The sequence below is a fragment of the Panthera pardus genome, unplaced genomic scaffold (assembly GCF_024362965.1).
Source record: "Panthera pardus isolate Hobbes unplaced genomic scaffold, ASM2436296v1 HiC_scaffold_1, whole genome shotgun sequence".
In the NCBI taxonomy this organism is placed as follows: domain Eukaryota; kingdom Metazoa; phylum Chordata; class Mammalia; order Carnivora; family Felidae; genus Panthera; species Panthera pardus.
Genome location: NW_026526654.1, coordinates 13,580,847 through 13,604,856, shown reverse-complemented (window position 1 = coordinate 13,604,856; position 24,010 = coordinate 13,580,847). Strand labels below are relative to the sequence as shown.

At 39.9% G+C, this 24,010-nt stretch overlaps 1 pseudogene; it reads right to left on the bottom strand.

Annotated features, from left to right (window-relative positions):
• Positions 1–4,707: 4,707 nt before the first annotated feature.
• Positions 4,708–24,010, bottom strand: part of LOC109263957 (PIH1 domain-containing protein 2-like) — a 93,943-nt pseudogene continuing 74,640 nt past the window's right edge.

Here is a 24,010-nt window from a genome sequence, read left to right as displayed (position 1 = left end):
CTTTGGACATGATCCCAAAAGCTCAGTGAACAAAACAAAAACAGACAAATGTTATTGCATCAAACTAAAAACCTTCTGCACAGCAAAGGAAGCAACAGAGTGAAGAGGCATCTACAGAATGGATAAAAAATGTGCAAACCATGTATCTGATAAGGGGGTTACTACCCAAAATATATAAGGAGCTCAAGCAACTCAACAGTAAGAAAACAACCCCGATTAAAACATGGGCAACGGATCCGAACAGACATTTCTCAAAGGAAGACATGCCACCAGACACATAAAAAGGGGCTCAACATCAACGAGTAGCAGGGAAGCGCAAATCAAAACCACGAGACATCACCTCAGACAAGTTAAGACAGCTATTATGAAAGAGACAAAAAGATAACAAATGTTGAAGAGGATGTGAAGAAAAGGGATCCCTGGCGCACTACTGGTAGGAATGTAAACTGGTACGGCCATTATGGAAAGAATATGGTGATTCCTCAAAAAGTTAAAAAGATAGAACTACCATAGGATCCAGAATTTCCATGTCAGGGTACATATACGAAGTAAACAAAGTCAGTATCTCAAAGAAATATGTGTATTCCTGTGTTCTGTTCACTGCAGCATTATTCATAATAACCAAGATATGGAAACAACCTAAATGTCTATCAGTAGATGAATGGTTCAGAAGAAACACATATACAGTGGAATATTATTCATCCCTGAGGAGGCAGGAAATCCTGCCATTTGTGACAATATGGATGAAACTGGAAGACATTGTGCTAAGTGAAATAAGTCAGACAGAGAAAGACAAATATCGTATGATCTCACTTATATGTGGAACTTTTTTTAAAAAGTCAAGCTCGTAGAAGCAGAGAGTAGAATAGTGGTTACAAGGGGCTAAGGTTTGGGAAGAAATAGGACGATGTTGGTCAAAGGGTGTAAATTTGCAGTTGTGTAGGATAAATAAACCTAAATATCTAAAGTACAGACATGGGACACCTGGGTGGCTCAGTCAGTTGAGCGTCCAACTTCAGCTCAGGTCATGATCTCACAGTTTGTGACTTCGAGGCCCCCCCATAGGATTCTGTGCTGACAGCTCAGAGCCTGGAGCCCACTCTGAATTCTGTGTCTCCCTTGCTCTCTGCTCCTCCCCTGCTCACACTCTCTCTCTGTCTCCTTCAAAAATAAATAAACATTCAAATTAAACAATTTTAAGTATGGACATGATGACTATACTTAATAACACTGGGGCGCCTGGGTGGCTCAGTTGATTAAGCGGCTGACTCTTGATTTCAGCTCAGATCGTGATCTCACAGTTCGTGGGATCAAGCACCACATCAGGCTCTGTGCTGACAGCACGGAGCCTTCTTGGGATTCTCTCTCTCTCTCTCTCTCTCTCTCTCTCTCTCTCTCTCTGTTTCTCTCTGCCCCACTCCTGCTTGTGCTCTCGCTCTCTCTCTCTCTCAAAATAAATAAATAAACTTAAAATAATTTCACCCCAAAATATTTAAAAAATAATAATACTATATACACTCATCACACAGCAAAATACACAAACTGCGAGAAGATGTTACTTTGCCAGTAGTAATCATTTCACTCTGTATATTTATATCAAATCATCACATTGTACACCTTAAATACATAGAATTTTTATTTTTAAAAACCTCCTCACGAAAAAATGTTAAACAGATGATGAAGAAATACAATGCTGCGTTTGCCAAACCTTCAAACTAGCAGAATTTTTTTAAAGTACACAAAACTGATTCAATTTTCATTTATGTCAAGGCAAATGAAAAAATGACACACTATTGATACACAGAATACATTCTATGAGGAGTTTTATATAATTTTTCTGCTCAAATTCTTTTGACAGCCTGAAGACATTGTAAATAAACTTTACAAAGATACAGCACCCTTATTTTTAAAGTTCTCAACAAATGCCAACACTGGGGTCAAATTAACAGGATATAGATGAATACAAATAAATACAAAGTGTTGCCTTTAGGTTTAAAAAGTTAGTTGCACCAATAAAGATGTGGAGTAGCAGCTCTGGGAATCTGAATGTAAGGTGAACAAAGAGATTGGAGAAGCCAACAGAAAGAACTAACACAGCTCGTGGCTGCACGGACACAAGGGCACATCCAAACAGGAGAAGACTACATTGAGGAGTACCGTGTTCAGTTCTGATTGGACGTTTTAATAAGAGATATTTACAAAATAGAGGCCACACCGAAGAGTGCTTTCAAAATGTTGGTCTCTGCTGACCACGAAGACATTTTCTCAAATCCAAGGAACCCTTTGAGAAAAATAAGAACTATATCGTTCAGAGTTTTCCTACATATGACCAAATTAAGTTGTCAAATAGGGGTTGTTTCATTGTGAGATTATTTTCTTCCTACTTTTTAAGTGAAATTTATATCTTTATTTATGCAATAAAAATGAAATTAAGTACGCGATAGTGATTTTTGTTTAAGTTTGTTCATTTATTTGAGAGAGAGAGAGTGAAGGAGGGGCAAAGAGAGAGGAGAGACACAGAATCCCAAGCAGGCTATGTGCTGTCAGCGCAGAGCCCGATGCGGGGCTTGAATTCACAAAACGTGAGATCATGACCTGTGCCAAAACCAAGAATCAGATACTTAATCGAATGAGCCACCCAGGCACTTTGATAGTGATTTTTTAATGCAATCATCTGTGAAACTTTTGATCTGATTTGAATTTATTGGTCCATTAGATTGAAAAGTCTGGGAACTAGTCCAAAAACTGATACCAGAATATTTGGAAATTACACACACACACACACACACACACACACACACACACACACACACACATCTGAGGTCTAAGTAGAAGGAAAGGATGTGTTCTCAATTTCTTAATTTGGGAGTCGGGGTTACAAACAAGCAGATCACTGGGTGATTTTCTTCAGATGTCCAATCAACTCAAGACATAAAGAGCTTTCCAAAAGCTGTCTTGAAAATTTTGGTGAAAAAAACCTGTCATTAAATGAATTTAAGCAAAACCAGCAGGGAAATCATGAAGGAATCAGAAAGGATTTCTGTCCTTTGTATGAAAGTAGAGATGTCTCTCAATGACGTTTTCATTCTGAGACCACGTGAGTTTGTAGTTCATTACAGTCAGAAAAGTCTACACATCTGTTTTCTAAATTCACTGGACTGTTTCCATCTACCAATATTCACAAGAATAATGTCTTCCTACACCTAGGCTATTAGAAAGGGTAGAAGATGTGCATATTGTGGTGTCGAGTCAACCAGAATACTTGGTCTTCAATTTTTGGTATTTGTTGAAACATCATTTTATTTTTCTGGGATTTTGCCATTTCACTCCACGGCTCATCATTTTTGGTTTTCTTGTCTTTGTTCACACTGTTGCTTCCAGTTGAAATGCTCTTGCTTTTTTCTACCTGGTGGAGTGCCTCGTATCTTTCAAGGTTCAATTAAATACCAGTTTATCCAAGAATGTCTTTTTGATTACCCTGTCCAAAAGTAATCAGGAGCTCTTTTGTTGCATTTCATTCCAAAGTGATTTCTGTTCAACTTGTTTTGCATACTAGATTATAAATGCCCAGAAAGCAGGAACTGTTCTCTACTTATCTCTGTAACTGCCACAGCTCCTATAATGAACTTCGGTTGATAGACAAAACTATTAGCTGCTCAAAATTAATCCTAAATATGCTTGAGTGCATGTGTGTTTGCACACATATGTATATGTATATACACACAGGGGGGAAGTTACAGTCTACCCTAGACTTAGGACTAACCCAAAGTTACAAATGGTCGCATTTTTCAGCATATAAAATATTGTGCAGCACAACCTGGAGCCCTGTTACTTAAGCAATAAAAAGTAGATCCAGCCAATTCATTTGGCCAAAATTTATATTTATATATAATTCTATGACACTTTTATAGAATTCTACATAATATAGAGATGTGAAAAGTAAGGAAAAATGGGTCACAACCAAGGAAAACAAAAACCTACTTTCAATGATATTTAGGCTTGTTATATACAGAGTATGTAATGAAATCTTGCTTTCCAGGTACCTAAAGACATTGCGTCTAATTTTCACAATATCACATCTGTGTGGCCTCAGAGTAAAATCTGCATCTTCCAGGTGGAAGCTAGAAGACTTTTTTTATGTGTGAAAAATATTAAATTATTTCTCTAGGGGCTCTAAATTTCCCAACAACAATGGCAATGTTTCAAAACCAAATTGTAATTCACACTAACGAAGAGCACATTTCATTGAGATGTAGAACAGTGCTCAAACTTTAATGTGCATAGAAAACATCAAGATAGAGTTTCTTATGAATTCCAACTTTGACGTAGTAGTTCAGGGCAGCACCTGAATTCTGCTTTGCAAAACTTTTGTTTTTAATTCCTCATGTGACAATTTGCTAGAGATAAAAAACATTTTTTTTCCCAATGGGAAAACCAAGAATTCTTACATGTTACCTGGAAACAAACAGAATTTCCCCAATGATATCTGGTACTCTAAGACCATTAGAAATACCTTCAAAAGAAGGGTATCATGACGATATTGTGTTTAGTAGTGTCTGCTTCAGGCCAAGTTTGAGAGGGAGAAAGAGTGAGTTTAAAACAGAAAAGATAAAGATAAACCGTTGATGAGAAAACATCATTCAGTGAAAAAGAACACTTAGAAAATATGACAGTAGTGTTTAAGATAAACTACCTCTTTACCCGTAATGAAGGTCCTGTAATTCACAAGACAGGTGGCAGGAAAGCATCACGTGAAAAACCCAAAGCAGATGATCCTCTTGACTAACACCAATGGCACTGTGATGACTAATGTAGTCTTCTCTTTGATAAATTCTGCGGTAGTCATTTCAGTATGCATATTCTGGAAGGCTCGGATGCAATCTGTACTTCTCAGAGAGCTAGATCAATAAGTCCTCCACAAAAACACTAAGGTCACAGAGACACTGAATTACCACTGGGTAATTCAACTTCTATTTCAATTTGCAGAGGTTTCTCATTCTGATAAACCACAACTTTTAATCCACAGGCTGGTGGTCTCTTCACCTCCACCTGGATCTCTGTACTGGAAATCTCTTCTATCAGATAACTTGTTTTGCTTGAAACTTGGTCTTCTGGCAGTAAGAGCTGAGGAAAGTGATCTCATTGGCTCACAGAACTGCTTCTTATGTGTTCAAGGATCAGCTCCTTTCCCTTTTTCTCTCCTAAACCTGTAGGGTCAGTTTGGATTCTGATTTTGTTTCACACTTTGGATGCTTCCTTTGATTCTAAATTTAGGAATACTATAAGAGTGTGAGAGAATACACTGGAATTCCTCAATGCATTTCATGGTCATCCGTATTAACTGATCTTTTTTCACGTGGTGCTTTTCTGCTGCCTGGAGGACACCAGGATTATAGGCAACATCAACAACTGTATAAACACGCAACATATCAGACACAGCGGCTGGCCAGCCGGCACTTAGAGGTGCTGGATGAGTGGTTGACTGGGGAGCTGGGGCCCTTTCCAACTGACAAAGTTTGATAGAAAGGATTTTCTTCTTTCGTTTTGGGGACCCTGGTTTGTAGACAGAGAGCTGCGGTTCTGGGGCAGAATAGAGCCATCTCCCCTCTTCCAGCAGCTGTCGAGTGAACCGCTCACGGCTCTGGTGTTGCCTCCAGCCGGCACGTCTGGGAGGCTCCGGAGCTCACTGACCTGAGCAAGCAGACCCTTTCAGGATGAGCCTGGGATTCAGATACATGGGCCGTTTAAGTCTCATCTCTTGGTCTGTTGCCCTGAATTCTGCATTTTTAACAAGCTTCCCCCATGAAACAACGTTGCTGGTCCACAGACTGCACTTTGGGGAGCAAAGGTGCAGACTGTGGACCCACACTTGAATCTGTCATAACCAAATACTAAATCTGTTTAATATCAATGCATATAAAGCATAAACACAAAAATGCGTATAAAACAGAAGTAGGTAGGGGGCGCCTGGTGGCTCAGCTGGCTGAGCTTCTGATTCCTAGTTTGGGCTCAGGTCCTGATCTCCTGGGCTCAACCCCCACATCAGGCTCCACACCGACAGCATGGGGCCTGCTTGGGATTCTCTCTCCTTCTCTCTCTGTCCTTCCCTCGCTCTCTTCAAAATAAACTTTTTAAAAATGTATACAAATCATGATGGACATTATTTTAACATAAAATAAATGTTAGCCCAGGAAAGCCTGACACGGCTTTTGTAACCTCACAACTGTCACCTTAAAACATGCATGCCTAACTATACTGAACACCTCCAGGGATCCGTCACCATTTAAATTATTCCTTGTGGCCCATAAACCATGGATATCAATTTTCACAAGAACGTCACAGGTCTGAAACAATCCCCCAAGGCACAAGGGAAGAGGGTGAGTGAGCCGTGAAAGCAACAATTAACCTCAGTAAGCAGATCCACACTTTGCCTTTTTGCACGGTAAACAAGGGCGGATGCCCCAGCGCATTGCAAAATTAATTGTTTGGTCGCAATCAAAGGTTTAAGGATCAGATTTCGTTATAATGACATTAGGCATAGTGGTCAGACAAATCTTCACAATTAGTCTCATGACTTCTTTGTTGCGTTATTATCGTAAGATTCACTTACTAAGTTCACATTCAAGGCTACAAACTAGCATGTGTGTCTTAACTTGTAGTTGTCCATCATTATAAATGTGCCCTCAAAGTTTTGTAAAGGAAAACATTACATGCAGATGTAACACGGGACTAAAGACTTATGTGAGGGGGCGCCTGGGTGGTTCGGTAAGTTAAGCTTCCAACTTCCGCTCAAGTCATGATCTCATGGTTCACAAGTCTGAGCCCTGCGTCGGGCTCTGTGCTGATGGCTCAGAGCCTGGAGCCTGCTTCGGATCCTGTGTGTGTGTCTCTCTCTGCTCCTCCCCCACTCATTCTCCCTCTCTCTCTCTCTCTCTCTGTCTCAAAAATAAATAAACCATTTAAAAAATTTTTTAACTGAAAACAAGACAAGTTAACACAAAAGCCTTGCACCACACAAGCTCTGAGATGATTCCAGATGTGGTCTGTGCCTTTAAACCAGGAACAAGGCCATGGTGAGGCAGTATGTGTCATGTGAAGCCATCACAGATAAAAGCAGCATAATCCAGGTGAAGATGTAAGAATACATCTGAATTAGCAGGAGGGAAAGAAGACATTCCGCAGATGTTGTCGTGGCGGGAGAAAGGGTAAGAGGTTTGTGGAAAGACTGGACATCACTGTAATGGAGGCTTCATTTGGGAGAAATACCAATTTGGAGGAGAGGGAGAGCAACATTATGCACAGCTTCACATTCTGCTTAACAATGTGCTTTTTCTTCCTTCAACAGATAACTACTGAAAGTCTATTTGAACAGCAAGGCACTAGATCTGTAAAGAGGCAGGCCCTAATACTAAAAAACTTGCAATTTTGTCTAACGATAGGAAGGAGTTCTTGTAGATATACACAGCTGTACATATCACTATTCCCAAAGTATCTCTTTCAACAATTCTGGAACACTTAGGTCAGTGTATGTTTCTGTGTAGGAACACACTCTCTAGTCTGAGAAAGACTGAGCATGACTGATAGGAACAATGTCAGTTGCCTGGTGGGGAACCACGGAGGTCTCAGAGTAGTGGTATGAAGGATGCTTGTCGGGGGCCCCTGGATGGCTCAGTCAGTTGAGCACCTGACTTCTGCTCAGGTCATGATCTCACAGTTTGTGGGTTCAAGCCCCGCGTCGAGCTCCGTGCTGACAGCTCAGAGTCTGGAGCCTGCTTGAGACTCTGTGTCTCCCCCTCTCTCTCTGCCTCTCCCCTGATTGTGCTCTGTCTCTCTCAAAAACAAATAAACATGAAAACAATTTTTTCTTTAAAAAAAGAAAGATGCTTGTGGGTTTTGCAACAGACTCTGTCTTATGCTGAGGAGTCAATGGATTAAGAAGGAAGAGCAAAGTGCAAGTTGGGGACAATTACCGGCAACAGTGTCTTGAGGAGACTCCTTCATTTTGGTAGAAGTGGGTAGAGGTAATGGGCACATATGTGTCTCTCATGTCCTGCACACGGGTCTGGCTCTCCTGAATCTGGACCCATATTCCAATTAGTGCAGGAGACCACGTGCCAAACAGAAGCCATCAGCCAACACTCCATGTTTTCTCTGTCTTACCGGCTCAGCACCTCCACCCGTCCATGCTCTCTGTTTGGAGCCTAAATTAGCTACCTTCAATGGCATTTATTTTTGCCCCTCTCTTTCAGACTTCATTGCTGGGAACTGCTGATCTCTCCCTAGGGGGCCCGTCACTCTTACCAGAGTGTCTTCCGCTGAACCCTATTGCCTCTTTCTTCCTGCTGTGTCCTGAGGGGAACGGAGAAGCTATCCAGAAACCACTATGCCCTTTAGTTTATGTAAAGCCAGAGCAGGCTTCCAGCAAGAACTTCTGTGTCATTTTCAACATTCTAGAGGGTGAACTATCTCTCTCGTAAATAACCTACAATTCTACTAAAATACCAAACTATTCCCCATTCCAATCAGCAACTATTTATGACTAAGATAGAAATATGAAATAAATATATTTGACATAAACTTGTCAATAAGACACCAACATAATTCTGTTGACTTAAAAAGGAAAACGATTTTCATATCTTTTAAACACAGCAGGGGAAGACAACAATTTAAGCAAAACATTAATTTTGTAGTAACTCTGTTTATAATTCCTGTCTATAAAATTGAATCCCATCACCATCATCCAGTTAATGAAAAGGGAGGGCCACTATGAGGTTATATCTTCGGCACACACAATTAGTTCTTATATTTTCTTGCTTTCCTAAAGCAAAGATTACCACAAAAAGGAGATCGATGCAGACTGTACAACATTGGCAAATCCTTCCATATACAATTGGATTTGGTTATTGTTACTATTTGTTAAGGGTTGAATTGTTTCCCCCTGCCAAAAAGAATATGTGTTGTATTTCTAACTTCTAGTACTTCAGAATGTGTTGAGATTTGGAAATAGGGTCATTGCAAACATAACATCAAGATGAGGTCATATCAGAGTCTGGTGGGTCCCTTATCCAATGTGACTGTAGATGACCATTGTAAAGACACAGACACACAGGAGATGCCAGGTGAAGACAGAGGACTGGAATGAAGTAGCTTATCTACAAGGCAAGGTAAACGTGGGCACGACCAGAAGCTAGGACAGAGACTGACCAGATTCTCCCTCAAAAGCCTGTGAAAGTATCAACCCCGCAAACAACTTGACATTGGGCTTCCAGCTTTCAGAATGGTAAGACTATACATTTCTGTTCTTTTACCCCATCTAATTTATGACACTTTGTTACAGCAGTATAAGGAAACTAACATATGATTAAATATTGCTGATAAAAGGAGGTTCAGTAAAGCAAATGGAAGTTCGGCTGTAGAAGCAAACCATGTCAAGTATGTTAGCCTTTCAGCCTTTATCTCAAATACACACCCACAGACACACACATGTGTATATATACATAGTCACTGCATCCAGGTAAATTTCTCATTCTTTTCAAAGAGATACATCTGATTTCCGTAATGTGGAATGTTGTGCGTGTAGCGAATGGAACTTGGGGCGCCCTGAGAAGGAGGACTCACTCTCTGGAGTTCAAGGAAGAATATTTTAAGTCAATGTGATGCATGTTGGGCAAGAGAAAAAGGTGAACAAGATAAGAAATAACAAGAGCAGCAGAAAGGCGCACGGTGCCTACTCACGGGCCCTGGCCAGTCCCATTTATGTGTGTCGCACTCACTTAATCGTGAAGCTTCCTCTTCCATTCACAAAAACGTCCTGGCTTGATGATGAATTACATTTTCACATAACAACAACCTAGAAGTACAACTTCTCGTTCTTCTTTGTACCCTAACCACTCTTATCTTCAGCAAGTCACTGAGGATCCTTTGTAAAATGGCAATTGTGATAGTCTATCTCCCCTCCCAAGGTCAGCCATGAAATATAAAATAACATGCGAGATGTGAACATGCTTTCAAAGTTGGAAATATTATTCAAATGCCAGACGCTTTTGTCACAATCTCCGCAAAGTATTAGCACTCAGTTACAGGAGCTGTTTTCTGCAATCTATTCTCTTCTTCTACAGCTGGTACCAGTTAGATTAGTCTTCTCGGTGGCCGTTTCAATATGCTCCCAACCTAATTCCTTCGCGCTAGTAGTTGCCTCTGACTTTCTCTACTTAAGGGGAAAGAAACAAGAAAGGAACCAACATTTATTGCAAGCCTACAGCCTTATAAGCACTGAGCAAGGCACCTGACGTATAGTATGGCAATAAATGCTCTTACTTATTAAACTTTCATTACAAATCAGGCATTGGGCTAAGCAGCTTGCACAGATCAGAACACGCAATGCTGACCACCCGTATTTGAAATTGTTACAACGACCCTTATTATAAATAAAGAAATGGAGGCCCAACATATAAAGCAACAGTAGTTCAGATTTGAAGTGTCTGATTCCAAGGACAGTTCTCTGCTTTTGAGCTAAATGACCTTGAGCCAATCATTTAGCATTTCTGTTCTCCCTACTCATCTGACAAAGGGGCCTAATCATAGTACCTAATGAACTGGTTTATTATGAAGATTAAATGAATTAATACATGGAAAAGTTTAAAAAGGACCTAGTGCATCGTAAGTGCTCCGTATGTGACAGTGATGGCTGCCTGCTACTACTGTCATGACTGTTGTCATTAAAATTATAATTATCGTATCCAAGGGCACACAACCTGTAGGTGGCAAAGAAGATTCAAATTGGGTATTTTGAGCACTGACCTGTTTATTCAGTCAACAATTTATTTAGTGTGTGCTACAATGCCAAGAATAAAATGATGGGCTGGATTGGACGTTCTTCTTTATATAGCTACTGGTTTTACTCTCAATGGGCTCACATTCTGTCAGAAAAATAAATATAAGCTAATTGTTGTGATACCTGTGAGAGTACACACAGAGAGCACACAGTAGGTATACATCTCCCATTCTAGGGGTGTCCTGTAAGTCTACATCTGAAAGTTGAGTCCAAAGTTAACCATACAATGGGGGGGGGGGGTGGGGGGAGAGAATAAAGGTCCTGAAATTGGAGGCTGAATAGGGAATGGAAAGACTATGTGCCTGTACAGCAGGTTTTGACATGAGTTAGACAAAAAAATCAAACAGCACAGACAGGAGCCTGAATTTCCAACCTCCAGATATCAGCCTTGGAGGACGCTGCAAAAAATAACAGTAAGCACATCTGTTTCGGTACTTTTTTTTTTTTTTTTTTTTTGATTAAAAGCTGTCAAATCTTAACCTAAAGAAATGAATGAATTAATCATTTTCTGGCAACCAACATATCATTGGAAACCATTTTACATCTTTTATAAAAATCTCCTAAACATTGTACAACAGAATGATACAAGTAAGAAAATCAATATCAACACAAATAAGAAATATCAGTTAAAGTGCTCTTAAACTCTTCCTCCTCCTCCAAGAATTAGTCACCGGTCAACTTCGATGGATAGAAATGGCGACTCCAGTAAATTAAGTATCACTAGAAACTATCCTCCATATAATGTCCACTTATCGCCTTAAAATAGTTACTTAGTTGTCCTGTTATTATTTTCTTCAGACTAAATCACTGGTTCTCAAATTATGTACTTTCAGAACATCTGGGATCTAGACTATAGTTTTCCATACCAAAATAAAAAACAAAAATGGCAGGCCTTCCCAGCTCACTGGGGAGAAAAATAGTAGACAAGATTGTTTCCATTTTACGTTTGCTTCAAGAATATTTCTTCAAGTTCTGGGGCCTACTTCTGCACGTCTGAAACACACATCATTAATACAAAGGCAGCAAACAGGTATTACTAGAAAACTTACAAATACAGAATGACTTCTCTCATTGACTTGTGTGCTTGTAGTTATGTATTCTACTGGTATAATTTCTACTATTTTGTATCACTGAATTAATACACTAATATTATAAAATTATATAAATATAGAACTACCAGGAATCTAGCTGCCTGGATGAGTTTCCCACCAAAGGCCAAGAGGTCTACCTTGCTTGATCACAAGTTGCCCCACCCCTCTGGCACCCCATCCCATGCGTGTTACCTACAATTTTCTTCCCCCTGATTTGCACCACATGTTTACATGGATGTGATCGCCTCAGCAATTCGATCTCCTTGGTTTGGTCTTTGAAACTTTGTGTTCACTGACCTCTGGGAGAGCCTGCCAGACAGCATACAGTGAGGTACCATGACATTAAGGAAATTTCCCCACTGTGGTGACCTCCTTGTTTTCTGTTCCCACCTCTTGCAGCCAGGGTGGAAATACTATGACAGTGTTAGGAAAGGAAACAGACGGCTAGATACTGCAACACCATTAGGTCAAGCCTTATTGCATGTGTATACATACCCACACAATATCTGTAAATATCTATATCTGTCTGTATCTATATCTATATACCTATGTCTATATTTGTATCTGTGCATATACAGAGAGCTAGAAAGAGACACAGGTAGAGACCTTGACATCAACATGTGATAAAGTACTCTAATGAAGGGACTGTCTCATCTGAGTGACAGTAATGTAAGAAAAATCAAGAAAAGGAAAACTGAGCGCATTTGACTTCTTCAAGCCAGCACCTAAAAATTACTGTCACGGTGTCAAAATGGCCATCTTGTGTTGTCCAACAGGCAAAGCATAACAGCTAATACTGAGAAGTCTCTTCTTTCACAAATATTTTCATCAGATGACCAAGATCAGTAAAATCAGTGGAAACAGTGCAAAATCGCCAGGAATGGACGGAGACATATTTTAGGGGAATCTACAATGTTTCTAGCAAAATATTCTCTGAGCTAAGGTCAACTATATGATATCAAGTCAAACCCTTTGAAGAGCTCTGTTTGATCTGTAATTTCCCAGCCATTGGGCTGAAAGAACCAATACAGATTATAGAGGGATTTATCTCACAACTTGGAAGGCATCCAGTCCCTGCTTTTCAAGTCAGTGCAAACTACTGTGTCCTTAATAAGTGCTGTCTAAAGCAAGAGTTCCTCCTGTACCAGACACATATCTGCTGCTTCACTGAATGAGATTTACCACCGAACGGAAAGGAAATATGCCGCTGGGATTGGCACACCAGACACCCCCCACCCCCACCACCACCACACGGGCAAGCAGCTCAGCAGAAGGATAGTGACATCTCACAACTTCCTTCATTTCCCAGCTTTGCTGTGTTCATCGCAATTTATGGACTTCTGCTGCACGGCAAATGCTCAACAGGCCCCAAACACCCATTTCCAAAGCGCTGGGTATCATCAGAGTGTGTTCTGAATAAACACAGTCCAACGGGGTTCCTAAACCTCTCCCTAAAATATTTATCTAACCACAAAACTCCAAGGGGAATATCTGGTTGATGTGGATGGCACCCTACAGCTTGCTTATGTAAGTGATGGCATACTGAAGTGCCATCTTGTCTTGATTAGTTATTACAGCTTAGCCCACAGGCTTGCAAGCCCACTTACGTAATATTTACCTATTTAGTTCCAATTATATGCGTATGCGTCCAAATGTATATGTTTCTGCCTATAATGGCAGAATGGTTACAAATGGTTACGCTCTTTAAGCACAGATTTAAAAAATGAGAATAGGTTTGCAAATGAGGACAGATTTAAAAATGAAATTGAATGGCCTCTCATGAGACCATGTAGTAAATAGAATTCCTGACTATTCACATTCATAATAAATGAAAATAGATACCTTGCTCCCATCATTTATAAAACCTGGTCTCACTGAATAGTCCTGAAATACCATCTTCATTTATTTAAGCCTACTAAATTAATAAATATTTCAACTAATAAATATTACCTAGATTGGGGGGGGGGGTGAAGGAATGAAATATTTAGAGAGTACCTATTATTAAACCTTTATAAATATTTGAGGAACATATTATGTCGGTGACAAATCACATCCTTTAGGGTCTAATCAACTAGCTGTTTTAAATTCCTCTTTATCTAGGTCACATTAGCCTCCTTTTAAAAATAGCTATATTTTAGCTATTTTTTTCTTTGTTCACTGTAAAAATACAAAACATAAGGAAGAGAAAGACCAACCATAATAGTGCCATCAGAGGCTACCAGTGGTTACGTTCGAGGATTATCCTTCACGTTGAGTTACAAAGTGGATGCCATTGTACATACAGGTGCAGCTACGATGAGCTTTTCTGCAGTTGCACCCCTTTCTTCCAGGAGTGGCTGATGGCCCCCTGAGAACCTTAGTCAACCTCACCGAGGGCAGTGTTAATAAGATGAACCCTTATCCTCCCTAGCAATCAAGCAAATAAAATAGACACCTTTCACATTAGACACCACAATAACACAAACAATGGCTTAGCAATTCCAAATGCTGCTGGACAAAAGGATATGTTGTGAAGAACAACGTGTCACCCAAACATGATCTTTTCAAATCAAATGAAACCAGACATAAAGAAAATGTATGATTAGGTCACTAAAAATCCATTTTCTTTCAAGGGGAATTTTACTACAAACCAGATGGAAATGCAGACCTATTAGCACTAACAATGACAGGAGAAATACATCCTGAAATCTGCAATCAATCAATCGTCTCACGGATTGGCTGGGTTAATGATATGTATAATCAATACAGACGTAAACAGATGGATTAAGTGTCAAGCAGAATATTTCAGAACTGTGACCAGCCTATGAGAAGCTTTATATCCGCATATGTAAAACATAAGAAAAACCTCTTATTACAAACATATTGATGCTTCATGTTAGAGCAACATTCAAACAGCACCGATTTCATTTAAAGTGTAAAAAAATTCCATTAAAATAAACTGATGTAGTCCAACTTCTAAACTGCTGATTGTCATATATTGATTTCACGTATTCAGTTCAAAACAGTCACAGAGAGGCACAAAATGTGGACTTCTGCTCCACTCTTTGTTTTAATGAGCATCTGATCCCTAAAAGGAATCAACTAAAAGCTATAGAAATAAAAGCAAATTAATTTTTACTGACTGTCATATCACAGAAAGAGCCCAAACTGACTCAGAGTTATTTTTTTATAATTTTATTTTGTACTATGGCTAAGGGAAGCAGGCAACTGATAACAGAAAGAATTAGAAATTGAGGTTTGGGGAGACACGAGAGCCTGGGGGGGCTCAGTCGATTAAGCGTCCAACTTTGCTCAGGTCATGATCTCATGGTTCATGACTTCGGGCCCTGCGTCGGGCTCTGTGCTGACAACAGCTCAAAGCCTGAAGCCTGCTTCGGATTCTGTGTTTCCCTCTCTCTCTGGCCCACCCTCGCTCGTGCTCTGTCTCTCTCTCTCAAAAATAAATAAACATTAAAAGAAAATTCAAAAAACAGAAGAAATTGGGGCTGTGGGGAAAAAAGCATCAGAGAGCCAGAGGGAAAATGCAACAAGAAACGGGGAGCTATAAAGAGAGATTAGGGTGCAGAAAATGATACAGAGGTACCTTACCCCCCTCACCATGTGCTTCCCTGACATAGAAAAAAAAATGTCCCATGGCCACAGAAACAGAGAAAAACGTAACAACATGGAGATCCACACCACATGACCTTCCTTCTACGGTAGTTCCTCCTAAGTTAAAGTCACACTGTGCTTTGTGACTAGATGCAGACATGGTTTGTCACTGCCTGTTCCCTGCCTCCAAGGCAAGATGAACGATTTCAAGGACAAGGATTCCCTCTCCCTGTGCAACGTTCGAATGGGACTGCGTTAGTGTTCTGGGCAGCAAGAAGTGGTTACCAAATGCTATTCTAGTGTCCTAAAATGCTCTACAGTGGTTTGTAAGATTTAGTTTCATGGTCCATATCAGAATACTCTATGGGCACATATCCGTGTATCAATTAGGGGACAAGAGCATTGCTTCTGAGAAGTCAGTGTGAATCACATGAGTACCTTCAAGTTAGGGAGAATGTTATCCACTGTCTCACATGCTCTCTTGTAACAATGCAAGAGTTACACGGATGCTGCTCTATACATGTATGTGTAGTTGGCCACTGAACAACACGGGGTCCACTTACGTGCAGATTTTTTACAGTACAGGTCTGTAAATGTACTTTCTCTTCCTTATGATTTCTCAATGACCCTTTGTTTTCTCTATCATATTCATTGTAAGAATACAGTATATACTACATATAGCATACAAAATATGTGTTAATCAACTGTTTATGTTATCAGTAAGACCAGCAATCAACAGAAGGGTGTTAATGGTTAAGTTTATAGGGAGGTATATGTTATATGCAGATTTTCAACTATGTGGAGGGTTGGTACCCCTTATCCCCAGTTGTTTGAGGGCTGTGTGTGTGTGTGTGTGTGTGTGTGTGTGTATGCACATCCTCACAATGCCATTTACAATAGACATTTTCTCCGTGTATTCATGTCAGCATACCCTGCTCTAAAATATACCTTAAGGCATTCCTAATCATTACAAAGTGTTTTTCTCTTTTCATGTTTCTATGTAAGAAGAGATCCTCTTAAAGAGTAGGGAGGCACTTACAAAGGAAAGAGACACAGAGAAAGCAAGAGTTCCCAGGAATCATGACTAGGCACTTCTCAGGACCTACAGAGAGAGCAGGAGACACTGGGAGGGAGACTGGCCTCAATGCAAGTCTCAGCTCTGTCACTTGAGTCCTGTGTCCTTGACCAAGTCATCGCACCTATTTCAGGCTCGGTTTCCATAACTGAAAATGACGTCCATGAAAACTGCCTTCTGGGATTCGTTTCAAAATAAAATCAGATGTTGCATCTACAGTGCTTTGAACAGTAGCATCTGGCCTATAGTAAGCACTCAATAAATGGATAATAGTTTATTTCTAAAATTATGGCTCTGACAGGATGTATATTGTACACCTGTGGCAAGTTATTTTACCACTCCGATTCTAGGCTTTTCTTCTGCAAAGTGAAAATAAACACCTATCTATAAATGGAAGTCCTTCACAGGATGAGGGATCTTCTATGAAACTTCCCCAACACGAAGAGGCACAATAAATAATATTAACATAGTAATTTCAAGAACACTTAGGATATGAACAAAATCATTGGGACTTACTTTTTTCTACTAATTGAGACCTCCAGAAAACATTTATTAAGAATAGGATTGGACAGGGATGCCTGGGTGGCTCAGTCGGTTAAGCATCTGACTCTTGGTTTCCACTCAGGTCATGATCCCACAGTTCGTGGGTTTGAGCCCCACATCAGGCCCCACACTGACGGCGCAGAGCCTGCTTGGGATTCTCTGTCTCCCTCTCTCTGCCCTCCCCTCCTCGCACTCTCTTTCTCTCTCTCAAAATAAGTTTTAAAAATACATGAAGAACTGTTCCATTAGCCTTAACTGAACCAGCTAGTCCCCCTGCGATCAAAGGCTGCACACGGACCCAGCCATGTCCTGTTCCTGCAGTTGGCTATGGTCGCTACTTTGAAAATCCATCAGCATAGATCCTCCAAATATCTAAACTTCAAAATCTACTTTAGTTTGTCCTAGAATTATGATAGTCTCCAACAGCAGCCAGAGTTACCTAAGACATTCTCTTGATTATCTCTGTTGTTGAGAGCCACCTAAAATTCAGAGGCCATTGTGTGAGGTCTCAGGACCCGTGGAGTCTTGCATTGTAAGTATCAATGAGGGCCAAGGTCAACTGTATATGTGGTACAGCTGTGTATGCCTAAAGTTGTAAAGGTCAAATAGTTACCTGACATTATGCCTAGCAAATTATTCACAGATATACAGGATAGTGACTCTAGTTCACTAATCGAGAAGAGCTTGAAAGATACTTTTCATAATTATCCATAACTGGGCTTTAACTTCTAAAACAGACCTCAAAGCACCATGGTTTCATAGGTAAATAATACAGACTCTTTTATCCAATGATCTTTCTAATTGCTTTCAAGCCATTATCCAAATATTTTTCTCAGAAGTTCAGGGTTTACCAGTAGCCTGTCTGAGAGTTGTCTAGTCTAATTAGGAAGATATGTTAATGGCCGGGGTGAAATCTCAATAGGACCATTGCAAAAGCTTGTCAGAAGGTTCTGTTCTCTCTGACTTTGTGTAGTCAATTAAATCTTGAACGACCTAAACCGTCATTTTTTTCTTCCCTTTTTAAAGAATTTCCTTTTCACTGTGTCTACTTTGCTTCTGGTGATTCTTTTGTTGCATTCTTGGTTTTGGCCTAAATTTTCCTTGACCTTTTAGCGTCCTTGTAGTCATTTATCTTCTTCCTTCTGAGGAAGAAGGGAGTTTGCATTTAACACCTTAAATAAAATCACTGGACATGCATTTCTTTTTCCCTAAAGGGGCATAAAACCATTTCATTTCAAAATGTACTTATAATACATAGAATATTTTACCTTGCAGTTTAGATTTGTATTATGTTAGTGATTAAAGCTCAAAAAATCTAACCAAAGTATAAAACTAATACAACCTTTAACTTTACTTTTTGGATGTTTCCAAATCCCAAATTCCTAGATTGGTTTGAGATTATATTTTAATATAAACTTTTTATTAGTGTAAGTATTTGAATTTTGATTTTTAAAGTGTTTTGCAACTGAACATATAAATAGACTTTTTAGGCCTACATATTATGATCATAATTAATACAGTGTAATATTTAATGGCTATCAAATAGATTGGAAGCCATCATTATCTATCTATCTATCTATCTATCTATCTATCTATCTATCTTATGCCTCAGTGAGGCATTTGAGGAGTTATATGAAATATTATGTGAAAAAAAATCTCTTATTAACAAAGTAGGAAATATATCGGCAAAGGATAAATTAATCTGAAATGTGCAGTATCATTTACAACAGCCTTTCCTAAAACATACTGAATAAAGAGAGAAATTCTGTGGTGAAATGACTGTGGAAAACACAGTAATTAGATCTCTTCTCGGGTCATGGTTTTGCCTATTAGCCTATCATAATAAAAGCTCAGGTCCTAGGTAAGAGAAACATTTGTTAACAACCTCTGAAAGCAGGGTTCTAAGGAACACACTTTTTAAAATGTGGTATTCAAAAATTATATGCAAAATCTCTACCATTTGTGATGGTCGCCAGTTAAAAATTAATGTTTAGGTTTTACGGAACGGAAAATTTCAGGATAGACCTTTAGTACCTATTACATTAAAAAGAGGTTTCTTACATCTTATATTTGCTTTATTTAATGAACATTAAATGAGTATCTAGAATGTACTTTGCTAAGCACAAGTAATTTAGGATGAATAATTCAGTTCTTACTGAGCTCAATTTCATCAAAGGATAAAGTGAACGTGCTAGTTCTTAATTAAGGTCAACAACATATTGGCTAGGCGTCTACTGAAGCTATTGACTTGTGATACGTGTTGTATTCAGATCTTCGACACATTCTAGCCTGCTCATATTCTACCTTGATGGATTGTTTTCAATTCTCTTATCAGAAACATGAGGTGAAAACAAAAACAGCCCTAGAATATGCAAACCTATCTTGATATATACGATAAATCACTGGTCGGGACTATAAATCATACTCACGGAATAAGCGAGGTTAAAAATAATGTTGCATACAGACTGCTATTTTCGCTTGCAGCTACTATATGTCAATTCTTGGAAGCTAGTAATAGAATAATCTTGTGATTACTTTGCCATGGGGTGAACAAAAAAAGAATTTTAGAAAATAATCTCAGGGGATTGATATTTTGTCCTTATTCTAATCATCTGTCTCCATTTCCCCCATAAATTCTCTAAAACAAAACAAAACAAAAAATTGTCCTACAAAAATTTTCTCTTATACTTAATAAAAACATGTCTGTGTTTTAAGTTTTGATTTCCTTATCACTGAAAAATAACAATACATATCACTATTTGGTATGAGTTTAAGATCAACTAGGTTGTAAAGGTCACTTTATATTTTTAATCCTGCTAAAGACCATTTTTTCCCCTTAAATGATAAACTTCGAGTATTTTTAAGAGTTCATCATTCAACTAATTACTTAAGTCAGCCTGTTATGTTTCTATTCATCAACCATTAATCTACTATGCTACAGATACTGAGCTAGAATATTTACCCCCTAATGAATTCGAAAAGAGCAACACTTATTTCAGTCATTTCTCTTGACATTTCCAATGCACTGAAGAAGGCTCGTTGCGGTAGCAGTAATTCTGGGTCAATCTCAATGTGCGTATTTGTCTCCATGGGCACACGTGTTGCTGCAGATCCCCAAATTTGTATGTCATGCCCTACATTTTGCAAATGGTTTGCAAATCCTACTGGTAGGTCCTACAGGGAGCTGTCAACAGATTCAATTCAATTCAATTCAATTCAATTCAATTCAAAACTCTCATCTGACTTTTAAATCAGCTAGGAAAATGAACACTGTAAGAAATCACTACTGTATTCCAAAGCAATTTGAACACGATTCTATTCTGGCATTTATTTCCAAATTCGGAGGGCAAAACCCTTTAAAAAAATGCAGTCACAGATTTTCCAGTAATGTTATATTCAGTTCACTTTTCCTGATGAGGTGAACTGTTTTGGACAAACTACAACCTCTCCCAGTCTAAATTTTTCATCAGTAAGTTGGAGTTAAAAATACCTCTGACCTAACACAGTATATCACTTTGGGTGTTACATATTCTATTGTTTACTAATTCACTCAACAGATATTTATTGAATTCCTAGTGTGTGCAAGGCTCTATGCTGGGCAACTGGGGAAGGCAACTTGGGAAAACAATCATGCCTCTGCACCTGTGCCATCTAGGCGAACACATCACTGTGAAATTACCCACGGTCTGAACAAGCCGAGCAAAATTTTCTTCAAGGACCGGGCAGAAATCCCAATTTTTATGGACCTTCCTCTCTCTTTTCAGAATGAGAAGGGATCTTTCCTCCCTAATAGCTCCATATTCTGCATATGTCTAGTACAATATATCTCAGAGACCACATCATACTGTAGTTATTGATGTGAGTTCTTTGGTCTCCCACTGGGTTATCGGTGTCATTTGGGTGAGAAAAACAAGCTTTACCCTAAACTAGCCAACATTTCATGGGCTCTCACGTGTGATTTCACTTACGCTTCATAACGGTATGAGAAAGTGGGTCCACCATTTCAAAGACAAGGGAACCACGGTTTAGGGAGGCTCAGAGTATCTCAGCTTAGTTAGGAAACGACCGAGCAGGCTGGCTGTGATGCACGTGGCCTGGAACAGCTCGGTGGTGATATCTTAGTAACACTGACACAGTAAAACTGTCCTAAAGTGCCAGCTGACCTTGTTTTCCCACATGCACAACTTGCTGGGCTCGGCAGCCAGAGGGAAGAGGGAAGTGCCGTGGCCCATCAGCTGCAGCTTCCAAAAGCAGTCAGGAGAGAACAAAACAAATGTACAAATTGACCTAAATCTGGGGTCAAGTCTTTTTTTAAATCGTTATTATCAGTGGAAACACTGAGCTTGGGCAACTCAGCGGGGTGAGAGGCAACAGAGGGCACTGATGAGTTATCTCGGCTCCGGAGCCAGACAGGCTGGGTTCTAGTTCTGTCTCCATCCCGCCCCAGCTGGGCGCGAGCCTCCGTAAGAGCCTCATCCCCTCTTTCCTCAGCTTCCTCATCTGTAAGAGGGTGCTGGTGATCAAATCTGTGTCACAGGGCCGTAGCGAGGATTAAATGAGAAAGTGCACGTAAACGGTTCTGGCACACGCTACGCTTCTAGGCATAACAGTAACACAGCCGTCAACACCCACGGAACGGGTCGCAGGCTTACACCAGCGTTATATCCTGATAGGCGCTATCACCAAGCCAGAGTCAAGTGTGACTCATGAGCTCTTAGACTCTATCACATCTTCATTTATTAAGCTATTTATCACCTGAATTTCAGGAGCGTTTTCTGCAGACCTTCTGTGCACCACAGGAGCCATGGCAGATCTCAGGGATACAAAGCTGAGTGGGAAACAGTCTCCCTAGGACATCATAGATTTCAGAACAATCAAAAATGGGAATGCAGGGGCGCCTGGGTGGCTCTGTCGGCTGAGCGTCTCACTTCAGCTCAGGTCATGATCTCATGGTTCGTGGGTTCGAGCCGCACACTGGGCTCTGTGCTGACAGCTCGGAGCCTGCTTCAGATTCTGTGTCTCTCTCTCTCTCTCTGTCCCTCCCCCACTCGCACTCTCTCTCTCTCAAAAATAAATGAATAAGCATTTTAAAAAAGTTTTTAATGTGAATGCATACTTGAAAAATGCTTGAAATGGGCTTTGATAGAAGTGCCGAAATATTTTTAAAAATTCCAGATTCAGGGGTAGTCCAATAAAATAGCCATTATTTTATTATTTGATGCCTTTCTGTTTGTGGCAATTTGTCTAACACTTCATGTAAGGTATCTTGTGTGATTATCGCAGCATCCTCACAAGTGTGCCCATTTTAAAGGTAAAGAAACGAAGGTAAGAAGATAATTTCAAATTCACCCTACTCATGCAGCTGGTAACGGGTACAGCCACAAGTCGGCCTCTTGAGCTCTGTCACTGTTTGGGAAAGAGCAGCAAAGAAAAGGAGACGCACCCGTGGGTCCCTTTCAAGGACAGAATGTTAATTTCATGCATGTTATAGGAAAGGAAGCAAAAGAGACATTAAAGAAACTAGAGTAAATAAGCCAAAGAAATTATCACATGTTATATAAATTTTATATAACATACGTCATAAAATTGGTAAACATATTTTTGCCACGTATTCCCAGAAATGTTCCTGGTGTCTGTGGCCTGACACTGTGCTCGCTTTCTGCCTCGTTCAAATTCTCTGCTGATTCGTTTGCTGGTGAATTAAAAATGTAATTTAATAAAGTAGACTTCAACTGCACACCTTAAGTTTCAAAGAATTGACTCCAGATCCCAAAATGAAGGAGACCTAGATAAATAACAGAACTTGTTACAAACACCCAGGGCTTTTAGGGTGGCTGCATATTTAACATTAACGGGAGTAAACTGGGACACTTGGCTGCCAATCCCTTGCAAACCTAGGCTGCGGGAACAGGATTCAGAACAAAGGAAACATCTGTCTCCCTCGATTCCTTGGTGTGTGAAATGGATTTGGAGCATCATGTTTAAATCTGGGCACCACATTTTAGGAAGGAACTTAATTAGAGTGTGCCCAGAGGAGGAGAATCAGGAAAGTAGAAAGTGAAAGTGATGCCCGGTGAGGAGCAGTGAGAGGAAACAGGAACAAGGGACCTGGTGGGGGGCGGGGGGGAACACACACTCAGAAGGGGCATGACCACCCAGTTCACACCTGAAAGACTAGGATGAAAAGGACCACCAACTGGGGTGGCTCCTGAATGCAGGCCAGGGTCAGTGGTTGGACATTCGATAAAGGCAGACCTCAAGCCAGTGGAGATGGGAATGGGGCATCTTAGTGGGGGGATAAACTCCCTATTTCTAGAAGAGTCCAAGCACAAGTTTTCTGTTTGAACAAGAGATGGAGGCCATGACCTCGAACATCCCTTCCAGCCTTTGCTGGACCCTCTACTTCCTCCCACCCCTCACTCTCCAATTTGTGCAAGTCTACCAGCATCCTGTGCACAGGGATTCTTTTCCAACAGCCAAAGGCTCTTGACAGCTTCAGCCCTCATTCGCCAACGATCACCTTCTAAATCTGTATTTTTTGGCCACGAATTGTGATTTTCCAGTACCAATCATTTTTTACTAAAAAAAAAAAAAAAAAAGTATTACTATTTAACTGTCCGTAATCTTACATTCTCTACAGCCAATAGGTCAAGTTCTTCTTTCATTTTTAAGTGAATAAGATTTGTATGAACATCTTTATTTCATACTTGGAATATCTGGGCTGAATTACCATAGAGAGATGTGGTAGGTAAGTTCACAGCGTGATGGTTTACCATACATAAGTCTCACGGACCTTCTTTCATTTCTCTGCGGTATATTCCAAAATCTTGTCGCATTGATCTAAATGAGGACAAACATCTTCACACCTGCACTGTT